The following is an 11609-nucleotide window of genomic DNA, read 5'->3' as shown; positions in this document are numbered from 1 at the left end:
GAAATTCAAGCTTTCACTATACAGGAACCTTTTCTGCAGTTCAGACAGGACAGAGTCATCCTGCGCACCAATCCTAAATTTGTGCCCAGAGTACCTTCCGAGTTCCATATCAATGAGCCGGTGGTGCACAAAACTTTCTTCCCTAACCCGCAAACTACTGCAGAAAGAACTCTCCATTTGCTCGACTCAAAAAGATGCATAAAATTCTATCTGGACAGGACAAGGTCATTCAGACAGTCCACTCAGTTGTTTGTAGCGTTCAGTGCTACTAGGAAAGGTCACTCAGTAACCAAACAAACTATATCCCGATGGATTAAGGACGCAATCATATTTTGCCATCAGAAAGCAGGAAGGCCATTGAACACAACCGTAAGAGCACATTCTACTAGAGCTATCTCTGCATCCTGTGCGCTGTTTGCTGGTGTCTCAATTAAAGACATCTGTCATGATGCGACATGGAGAACAAATCACACCTTCATGCAGCATTACTTCCTGGACATGGAGTTACTTCGGGATGCAGCCATTGGTTAAGCGGTCCTTCAAAACCTGTTTTAGTGACAATGAGCTAACATATTTATTTCCCTCCATCCGCTTATTTTCTACTATATCACATTTTCTTTGGTATAATGTTGTAGATCATAGCAAGAAGTGTATGTACATATTATCAGACCAGTTTGCATTTCATATTGTTTGTAGAACGAAAATGTGTTATTTACTGCTTACTATTCTGATTCAAGCATGTGAATCTATGAAAGTTCCAATACTGGAGTAAGAAACAAGTTACTTACCTGTAACTGTAGTTCTCCAGTATTGGAAACTTTGATAGGTTCACATGCGACCCACCCTTCCTCCCCTGGGAGCTCACCTTAATTTTCTCAGCCTTAGATTATTGTTGCACTTCTGCTGGGAAAATCTGAGGGAAATCAGCTCCTCACAGGAGGGTTCTAAGGTGGGATGAGAGCTGATTGGTTGTGTCTTAAGTTTGGTCCTTTTTCATAAAATGACTGTGAGATGTTACTAAATTAAGAGGCCTAGTGCCTCTGAGCTTTATATACAAGTGAATGTGGTTTTGTATTACACTAGAGGCTCCCATCTTGACAATGGGGAATGATTCAAGCAAGTGAATCTATCAAAGTTTCCAATACTGGAGAACTACAGTTACAGGTAAGTAACTTGTTTCTTATCTCATTTTGCCACTATCAACCTTTGAGGGGAACCCTTGGACTCTGTGCACATTATCGCTCACTTTGAGATAGTATATACAGAGCCAACTTCCTACATTGGCTCTCTCTGTTGAGGGTGTGGCGGAGCTCGGGTGTGATGGAGGTGTTGGCTTTCTTAATAATGTGGTGAGGACAGGGGTCAGTGGGGACTCCGGAGTGGATGCTACTCATGATGGTGCAGGTGCTTTACAAACCTTCCTTCCCAGGCTCAGGAAGTCCTCAGTGCTCATACGAACAGACAATTCAACAACGATGCACTACATAAACAAGCAAGGTGGCACCATATTTCACCTGCTGTCCCAGGAAGCGCAACTAATCTGGGCTTGGTCCATCTGTCACAAAATACATCTGATTGCAGAATACGTGTTCTGGGAATCAGAACACCATAACAGACACTTTGAGCAGGCTGAAAAAATCTTGCCACGAGTTGCCACATGCTGGATCAAATCTTCCTCCAGTGGGGCACACCAAATCTTGACCCCTTCACGACCCCACACAACGCAAAATGCCAATTCTTCGCAAAATGGCACCCCCATCCGGGGTCATGGGAAATGCATTTTCAATTGCATGGTCCGGCATATTTGCCTTTCCTCCAATTTCTCTCCTTCCAAAAGTCCCCAAGAAGATGAAGGCTGAGCCCTGCAAGATGATATCCTTAGCCCCAGCATGGCCGCGCAAGCACTGCTTCACAGGGGTTCTCATATTTTCAGTGCAATGTCGCATTCCACTCAAACCGATCCCATTGCTACTGACTATGAACCAGGGAGAAGTTCTATATACAGACCCAAAGTCTCTTTGTGTACAAGCCTGGCTCCTGAGTTCCATTAATTTGGTCATCTAAACATTCCTTTGGTTTGCAGGGGCATACTAGCCAGAACAAGGGCGGACAGTACTAACAAAAAGTACTGCTTAAAGTAGAAAAGATTTTGCATATGGTGTCAGAGAGCTAAAGTACATTCCATATCCTCTTCACCTGAATAGATGTTACCTTATTTTACATCTTGCTCTGTCAGGCTTAGCTCACGCCTCCATTCAGGTACATCTTGGAGCCATTTCTCACTTTCAGAGATCACCCAAAACGCCATCCCTATGGTATGTCAGGCTCATTAAGCAATTTCTCAAAGGATTATTCGGAACATTTCCACCAGTGAGGCCCCCTCCTACACTGTGGCAGCTGAACACAGTACTTTGACAGTTAATGAAACATCCTTTGCAGCCTATCCATAAAGTTGATATAAAATTTCTCTCCTGGTAGGAGCCTCTCATCCTCCCCATCACATCGGTAAGAAGAGTTAGCGAAATTCAAGCTTTCACCATCCAGGAACCATTCCTCTAGTTCAGGGACAATAGGGTTATTCTACTCACAAACCCTAAGTTTATTCCTAAAGTCCCATCGGACTTCCATCTCAGTAAGTCTGTAATTCTCGAATCATTATTTCCCAACTCTCAGATGTTAGCTCAATGAGCACTGCACTCTCTAGATATCAAAAGGTACTTAAAGTTTTATTTGGACCAAACTAAGGCATTTTGCAAATCAAACCAACTCTTCGTAGCTTACAGCACACCTAGAAAGGGGTTCCCTCTAACAAAACAAAGCATCTCTAGATGGATTTCTAGCGCAATTCTATACTTCCATCGAAGGCAGGACGGCCTTTGAACTCAAAAAGGCATGCTTATTCCACAAGAGCCATGTCCACTTCTGTGACGTTGTTTGTGGATGTATTGTTGCTTGATATCTGCAGAGCAGCAACCTGGAAGAGTGCACACACCATGCAATATTACTGCTTGAATTCAGAGGTCCTCAGAGATGCAGCAATACGTCAAGTGGTTGTAAGGCATCTTTTTCAATAAAAGTGAGCCATTTCTTTTGTACCTGCCATTCGCTAATTTCTGACACACATTTTACTTACTGCTTATATTTATATGTGTTATCTTTTACACTACATGATGTCGTATTTATAGAAAATGTGCTCATAACTGCTCTGATTTAAGCATGTGAATCCATGAAAGTTCCCATACTTGAGTAAAAAATAAGCCTGTAACTGTAGTTCTCCAGTTTTGGAATATTTCATAGATTCACATGGACCCACCAGGCTCCCCTGAGAAGCTCACCTTTATTCCTCTCAGCACAGGACTACATATACGCACTAGTGTTTAGAATATCTGAGGAACTGGAGCTTCTTTCAGGAGGGTTCTACAGGGTGGTGTCACCTGATTGATTCTTAAGTGTAGTCCTTTTTCCAATAATGATGAGGAGATGTTATTGAACAGACAGGCCTAGGGCCTTTATGTTCTATATCTATGATCACATTACTTTTCTAAGGTACCGGGGACTTTAAAATGTTCTAGCTATTGCATCAAGTATTTTAGATTCTATTAAGGATACAGAGGCGAGGATTATGCTTTCTCTTTCATTTATGGACAACACAGCAGCCAATGAAAACAGTAAAAACGTTAAACTACATATCCCATGAACATTAAGTCATCCACTCATGGCTATTCCTGTTGATATAAATAGCTTTCACACTAGAGTCTGTCCTCTTTCTTTGCCATAAACAACAAGATTAAGAGTCAATATAGAACTTGCAGAACACCGGTCCGTCCACCACACTCTTGGAATGTGCCATCCGTTCGATAGCCACTTTTTCTGGCGACCTCATCCGAAGATCAGACAAACGTTCGATTTGATCCAACATCTCAACCAGAGAAATTCAAGAAGCAGTATTATTCGCCCCTGCAGAAGGAGACAAGCAAAAACTAATATCCACACACATATATATTGGGTTGGGTACTTTTATCAACTATTAACCTTTATTATCATTTGATAAACACAGTTATGTCATACAAAGCATGCATAGAATAAACGTATGAATGGTGGGATAATCCTCGCCTCAGTGTCCTTAATAGAAACTAAAATTCTTGATTCAATAACTAGAAAATGTTTAATTTTGTGGCAGGACCGCAGGCTTCAGATTATGCTAGTTTAAAGTCTATTCACCACTTCAGATACTACATCAACAATAGGTTTGTAATAAAAATACTTTGAAGGTAGAATCATTTGACCAGTTGGCTGCTGCCATAATATCTTACAATCTTGCTTCTGTTGAAAATGCTTTAGAAGCCATAGCTACTCTGACAGAATGAGCTCCAAAGATGTTTTCATCTATACCTGCTTCTTCCAATAACCATTTGACCCAACGAGCCAAAGTTGCAGCAGTGACTGGTCAAAAAGGTTTCTGCAAAGAAACGAATAATTGACCAGAAACATCTTTCTGAATTCTTGAGTACAATCCTTATAAGCCTCAAAACATTAAACAACACATAGGCCCTCATTACAACCCTGGCGGTTGGTGATAAAGCGGCAGTAATACCGCCAACAGGCCGGCTGTAACAAAAATGGAATTATGACCACGGCGGGAAGCCGCTCAGACAGACAGCCACTTTAACACACCGACCGCCACGGCGGTAGCAACAAGCACCACAGCGGTAACCGCCAACAGCCAGACGGAAGACAATGTACTGTCCACACTATTATGACACACCTATCCGCCACCTTTTCCGGGGCGGTACCAATGACATCAAAAGCACTGTGGAAACAGTACAGAGAAGGCAAAGGACTCACCCCTGGAGACACAAGGAAAAACCACGCCTCCATGGAGCCCGAGTTGCAGGTGTTCCCCATGCTCGTTTGTCTCCTTCACTATGAACACCAATGCCAGCGAAGATGACCACGGTGAGTAATGCTGCGAAGCACACAAGGGAGGGGGGAGGAAAAAGAGAGTTACACACACACGCCCACGCCCAACACCATACACATAACCAGATGCAGTAACATTACATACTTACCCAGTACCCCTCAGGAATAATGCAAGGACAAAAGGAATTGATTAAAGTGAGTGTAATAAGATAAAAGTGTAGAAAATTGTGCTTCAAAATCAAAACAGTATATACATATATACAAATGGAGGGACAATGCCCAGTCCACAGTGTGCGTTGGCCACATCACATAGGCCAAGGCCCCACTTGACTCCTGCAACAACACTGAGAGAACACCACAGGGGCATCAGGTCAAAAATACACAGGCACCTCAGGGGGGCGGGCAACGGGGGGTACCTTAGCCGGAAGATGGTACAACACCACTGGTCCTGGAGGGGGCTACATGGCCTGTGCAATGTCCTGGGGATTGCAAAGCCACAGTCTCTCAAGTGGGTGGTTTGCCTACTGCTTGGTCCTGGGGAGTGCAAAGCCACAGTCTCTCAAGTGGGTGGTTTGCCCACTGCTTGGTCCTGGGGAGTGCAAAGTCACAGTCTCTCAAGTGGGTGGTTTGCCCACTGCTTGGTCCTGGGGAGTGCAAAGCCACAACCTCTCAAGAGGGTGGTTTGCCACTGCTTGGTCCTGGGGAGTGCAAGACCACAGTCTCTCAAGTGGATGGCTTCTCCACTGGTTCAGAAGGAGGCCTTGCGCCCAGTGTGCTTCATCCTGGCAAGGATGGGGTGAGTGGATGGCTTCTTCCACTGGTTCTGGAGGGGGCCTGGTGCCCAGTGTGCTTCATCCTGGCAAGGATGGGTTAAGTGGATGGCTTCTTTCACTGGTTCTGGAGGGGTCCTGGTGCCCAGTGTGCTTCATCCTGGCAAGGATGGGATTAGTGGATGGCTTCTTTCACTGGTTCTGGAGGGAGCCTGGTGCCCTGTGATGCAGCATTTGGGGAGTGCAAGGTCACAGTCTCTCACCTGTGTGTCACACCCACAGGATTTTCAGGGTCCAGGACGCACTACAGTCCATGAAGGTAGGACTACACGCTGCCCGCCGGCGGTGACAGCTGCTCAGTGGTGGCAGTGGCGATGCTGGTGTCAGTGCTGGCAGTGGTTGTGGGAGACTCCAGCCCTTCCCCTGCAGCCTCGGACGGCTGCCCACTGGGGCTGCTGCTGGTGGCAGTGGTGCTGGTGGCGGTGCTGGCAGTGATGCTGGTGGCGGTGCTGGCAGTGATGGTGGGAGGCTCCAGCCCATCCCTTGCAGCCTCGGACGGCTGCCCACTGGGGTTGATGCTGCTGGCAGTGCTGCTGGTGGTGGTGCTAGTGGCGGGAATGCCAGTGGTGGGGGGAGGCTCCAGCCCATCCCCTGCAGCCTCGGATGACTGCCCACTCGGGCTGCTGCTGCTGGCAGTGGCTGTGCTGGTGGCGGGAATGCCAGTGGTAGGGGGAGGCTCCAGCCCTTCCCCTGCAGCCTTGGATGGCTGAACCGGCCATGGTTAGTGTTGGGGGCTCAGAATCAGACCCAGCACCAGGCCTCCTGTCCTTCCTGCCTGCAGGGGCAGGCCCCTTGTCCTTGGCAGCTGGTGGTGCCTCTTTGCCTTTCCCCTTGGCAGCTGGTGCAGGCACACTGTCAGTGCTGATGGCTGGTTTCCTGGAGCCTCTCACACCTGCAGTAGCTGCCAACACTACTGTGGCCGTGGACTGGGTGGCTGAGGCGCTCAGCTGGGCTCTGACCACCCTGGCCCGACGTGAAGGATGGGGAGGTGAGGGGTAGGGAAGAGGTCAATGGCGGAGAGGAAAACCTTCTTAGGGACACTGGGGTGGGAAGAGGGTGAAGGTTTGGGAGTGGGGGAAAAGGGAGTGGTTGTAGGAGGGGTCTGTCTGGTGTGTTTGGGTGCAGGTGCATGGGCTGGATGCTGTTGTGAGGTGGATGGCTGTTGGGTATCTGAGTGCTTGCATTTGTGTACTTTGGGAGGAGAGGGCACAGACACAGTGGGAGAGGACACAGGGGACGTGTGCATGGATGTGGGGGAGGTGGCTGCCAGTGAGGGGTGTGTAGTGATAGGCGTGATGGTGATGGGGGAGTGGATGAGGATGTAGTGCATGCAGGTGAGAGTGGAGACGCTATGGGGAGGGTGGTGGACGAGGAGGGGGACACAGTGGAGGCAGTGGATGTTGGCGTGTCTGCATCTGGATGGTGTTTGTGTGAGTGCCTTTGGGATTATGTGTGGTGCTTGTGTTTGCCTGAGCCACTCCTGTGTGTTGTATTGGTGCATGTTGGTCTGAATGTGTGCTTGGGATAAGTCGGGGTTGAGAGGAATGGGCCTGGGTAGAGGAAGTTGGAGGGGGAGGCTAGAGACAGGGACAATGGCTGGCATCAGGGAGGAGGCCAGAGCCTGGATTGATCTCTGTTAGGCCGCCATGCCAGAGTGAATTCCCTCCAGGAATGCATTTGTTTGTTGCAAATGGCCTGCCAGCCCCTGGATGGCATTCACTATGGTTGCCTACCCAACAGAGATGGATCGCAGGAGGTCAATAGCCTCCTCACTCAGGGCAGCAGAGCTGACTGGGGCAGGGCCTGAGGTGACTGGGGCAAAGGAGATGCCCGCCCTCCTGGGTGAGCGGGCACGGGTAACTCTCTGAGGGGCTGCTGAGAGGGCAGTGCTGGTATCGGGGTGGCAGCTGTACCTGTAGTTGGGGTGGGTACAGAGGTGTCCGCCACCAGTAGGGAGCTTCCATTGGAGCAGGTATTACTGTCAGAACTGTCCGCTCCTGTCTCCGCTGTGGTGCTCCCCTCGCCCTCCATCCCCCCGGTGCACTCACCGTCAGTGGATTTGGCCTCATGGGCTCCCTCCTTCACCGGTGCACTGCTCCTCTGCCAGATGATGCTAATGCACATAAGGACAGGGTGACAAAACAAAAAGGGGAGGGAGAGACAAAGGATATACTTGGTCAATAGCTGCCCCAACAACAGCGTTGGTATTCACCACACCCTCACACAAGGAACAGGCCTATGCACTATGCGATGCACTACCAGTCACAATGCTAGTCACCAGCCCAAGGACAGGAATATCTAACGTCAATAGCAGCATACCTGACAACCACAGACCCCTGCCCAGTAGTGGATGCTTACTAGCTTTGTAGGAGGTGGTGTTCATCAGCTCCTGCCCAACTTGGGACCTACCCTGCCATGTTCGGCCTGGCCTAGGGGCACCCACAGGCCCACATCCCCCAACCGTAAACCACCCCACCACACGCAAGTAGTAGATTTGGAAACTGTACTGATCCGCTTGTGCCTGCTGTGATACCCTCAAGCGCCCATACAGCTCCGGCTAGGCCACTATCAGTATGCGGAACATCAGGGGGGTCAGGGTTCGACGGGCACCCTTTCCTCGTTGGGAGCCCATCCCAACTGGGCCTCTGCCGTCTTCCGTTTCTAGCGTCTCAGGTCCTCCCACCGTTTGCGACAGTGGGTGCTCCGCCTGCCATAGACCCCCAGGGTCCACACGTCCTTGGCGATGGCACGCCATATACCCTTTTTCCGATGGGCGCTGACCTGCAAAAAAATAAACATAGATAAAGGTATCAGCCATACCGTCCAGCCTGTTACACTCATGTCCCACCATAGCCCTCCCGTCCCCTTACACAGAGACATTGTCCACCATACATGCAGCACGCTGCCCAGGACCCTTCCACCACCCCCCCTTACACAAGGCCCTCACACACAACACTACATTCATTCATGCCCCATGCATCATGCTCACAGTGTACTCACCTATTGGTCTGGAGGCCCATACAGCATTCGGTACTGGGGTAGGACCCCATCCACCAGTCTCTCCAACTCCGCAGCGGTGAAGGCAGGGGCCCTTTCCCCAGTGACTCGAGCCATGGTCAGTTCCAGACACAGGTCACAGCAGCACTTGCAGTGTAGGTCCTCTACTGTTGAATGTCAGGTAGCAAGTGAGAGAATAGATGGAAAATGGCGGTCACGTCTGCGGCGGTGCGTACCGTCACCGCCGGCGTACTTCACCATTGGCCACTGTAACCCATAGGGCCCATTGACAACCAATGAGGAGTTCCACAGCGGTACTCGACGGCCTCCCGCAACGGCAAACAACGTCAGGGGCATTACCTCATTTCTACATGTCCATCACCACAGGACAGGCGGGCGCCATTTCAGGGAGGGGGCAGGCCACGGCACCTAACTGTATCACAGTACATATAGGCACCATCTGGGCCTATCCAAAAAACATACTGTTACTGTCACAATATGCAACACAGTGTCCAGTTTGGAAATGTGGAATTCTGACCAGCTGCTCACTCATTTGCCCCCTAGAGTACAACCGCAGCAGATGAATAGGAGATGGAGACATCCCCATATGTACAGACCCCTGGTGGACTTGGCAACAATGGAGGACAGGCACATTATCCTCACCTATAGGCTGGACACGGCCATAATCACAGAGCTGTGTATCCAGTTGGAGCCAGACCTGATATCTGCTATCCGTCACCCCACTGGGATCCCCCGTCTTGTGCAAGACCTATCTGTGTTCCATTTCTTGGCAACTGGTTCTTTCCAAGTGACAGTGAGCTTGGCAGCAGAAATGTCTCAGCCAATATTCTCAATAGTTCAGACCAGAATGTTGTCTGCCCTGATTAAACACATGCGCAGCTACATTGTTTTCCCCCAGGTGGAGGATTTGGCCACAGTGAAAGCTGATTTCCATGCAATGGGACATACACCCAACATTATTGGAGCGACTGACGGTACACATATTGCATTTTTACCCCTCCCCCGGAGAAATGATCAGGTGTTCAGAAATCGAAAGAGCTTTCACTCCATGAATGTGCAGATAGTGTGCCTGGTGGACCAGTACATCTCCCATGTCAATGCTAAATATCCTGGGTCTGTGCATGATGCCTTTATCCTGAGGAATAGCAGCATCCCATATGTGATGGTTCATCTCCAGAGGCACCGGGTGTGGCTAATAGGTGAGCCCATGGTTCCAACCCAGTATATGTTGGTGTATGGGTATGGTGTTGGCCCTAAGGGTTAGTGTTTGGCTAACAGGTATCCATTGATATTTGCAGGTGACTCTGGTTACCCCAACCTCTCATGGCTACTGAACCCAGCGAGGAATCCCAGGACAAGGGCAGAGGAACGTTACAATGAGGCACATGGGCACAAGAAGAATGTTCGAGAGAACATTTGGCCTCCTGAAGGCCAGGTTTCGTTGCCTCCATCTAACAGGTGGTTCCCTGTGCTACTCACCCAAGAAGGTGTGCTAGATCATCATGGCATGCTGTATGTTGCATAACCTTGCCTTGAGACGCCAGGTGCCTTTTCTGCAGGAGGATGAGGCTGGAGATGGGCATGTGGCAGCAGTGGACCCTGTAGACAGTGACAAAGAGGAGGCAGAGGATAAGGATGAGGACAACAGAACAACAATCATACGACAGTACTTCCAGTGACACACAGGTAAGACACTGTAATTTCACCTTCCATTGATAGTTTTGTGTTGGACATTGTACATGGCAGGCTGATTTTCCCTCTACTATGGCCACTTACTGTACCCTTTGGCATTTCTATTTTCAGATATCTGTGCCCCACTGACTGCTGCCAACTACAGGTCATACCTATGTATACATTACTGTACAGTTGAATTGCAATGTTTACAGCTTGTTAAACAAATACATATTTCAATCATTTGACAGACTCTATACTTGTATTTGTTCCAAGGGTGTTTATTTAGGTGCTAATAAGTGGAGGGGGTATTGCAGTGGGCTGGGTTGCTGATGGAGGAAAGTCAAGGGTAAAGTCCAGTCTATTGGTATCACAGGTGCATTGTCCAAGGGGGCATTGGAAGGGGAGTAATGTCAGTTGAAGGTGGACAGGGTGACAGAGTTGGACAGAAGGGTGACAATCAGGAGAGTCTTATTTCCTGACGTGGGTCTTGGCAATGTTCTCTGGCTTCTCCCTGGATCGCAGGGACCATTTGAGGGGTGGTTCTCCTTCCGCAGGGGGAGGGGTGCTGATGGCCTGTAGTTCCTGTGGCGGGCCTACTGTCCACTAGTGGCAGCAGAGGTGGAAGGCTGTTCATCGTTTTGGCTAGTGTCAGGGGCCCATTGGTGTGCCACTGCCTCCCTCATGGGGTTGGTCATGTCTGTCAGCGCTTCTGCAGTGGTGACCAGAGTGGTGTGGATGTCCTTTAAGTCCTCCCTGATCCCCAAGTACTGTCCTTCCTGCAGCCGCTGGGTCTCCTGCAACTTGTCCAGTATCTGGCCCATGGTCTCCTGGGAATGGTGGTATGCTCCCAGGATGTTGGTGACTGCCTCCTGGAGAGTCAGTTCCCTGGGCCTGTCCTCCCCCTGTCGCACAGCAGTCCTCCCAGCTTCCCTGTTGTCCTGTGCCTCTATCCCCTGAACCGTGTGCCCACTACCACTGACCCCAGGTCCCTGATCGTCCTGTATTTGTGGGATGGCCTGGGTGGCCTGGGGTCCCTGTAGTGGTGGACACACTGCTGTTTGACGTGTCCTGGGGACAGTGGTATGGGCCCCCTGAGTGGGTGCTGTGGTGGTGTTTCCTGAGGGGGGAGGCTCTGTGGTGGTTTGGGACTGTGCCTGGGTTACCAAC

At 49.7% G+C, this 11609-nt stretch overlaps 1 long non-coding RNA gene across 1 annotated transcript in view; it reads right to left on the bottom strand.

The window, feature by feature from the left end:
- Positions 1-3620: 3620 nt before the first annotated feature.
- LOC138266976 (uncharacterized) overlaps positions 3621-11609 on the bottom strand; it is a 29140-nt gene continuing 21151 nt past the window's right edge. The window contains exon 2 of the long non-coding RNA XR_011199765.1: positions 3621-3957. This is a non-coding gene — a long non-coding RNA (uncharacterized lncRNA). The remainder of the gene's footprint in view (positions 3958-11609) is intronic.

Source organism: Pleurodeles waltl, chromosome 12 (assembly GCF_031143425.1).
Source record: "Pleurodeles waltl isolate 20211129_DDA chromosome 12, aPleWal1.hap1.20221129, whole genome shotgun sequence".
Taxonomy (NCBI): Eukaryota; Metazoa; Chordata; class Amphibia; order Caudata; family Salamandridae; genus Pleurodeles; species Pleurodeles waltl.
Note: the sequence above shows the minus strand (reverse complement) of the source record. Positions and strands in the feature narration are given on the sequence as shown.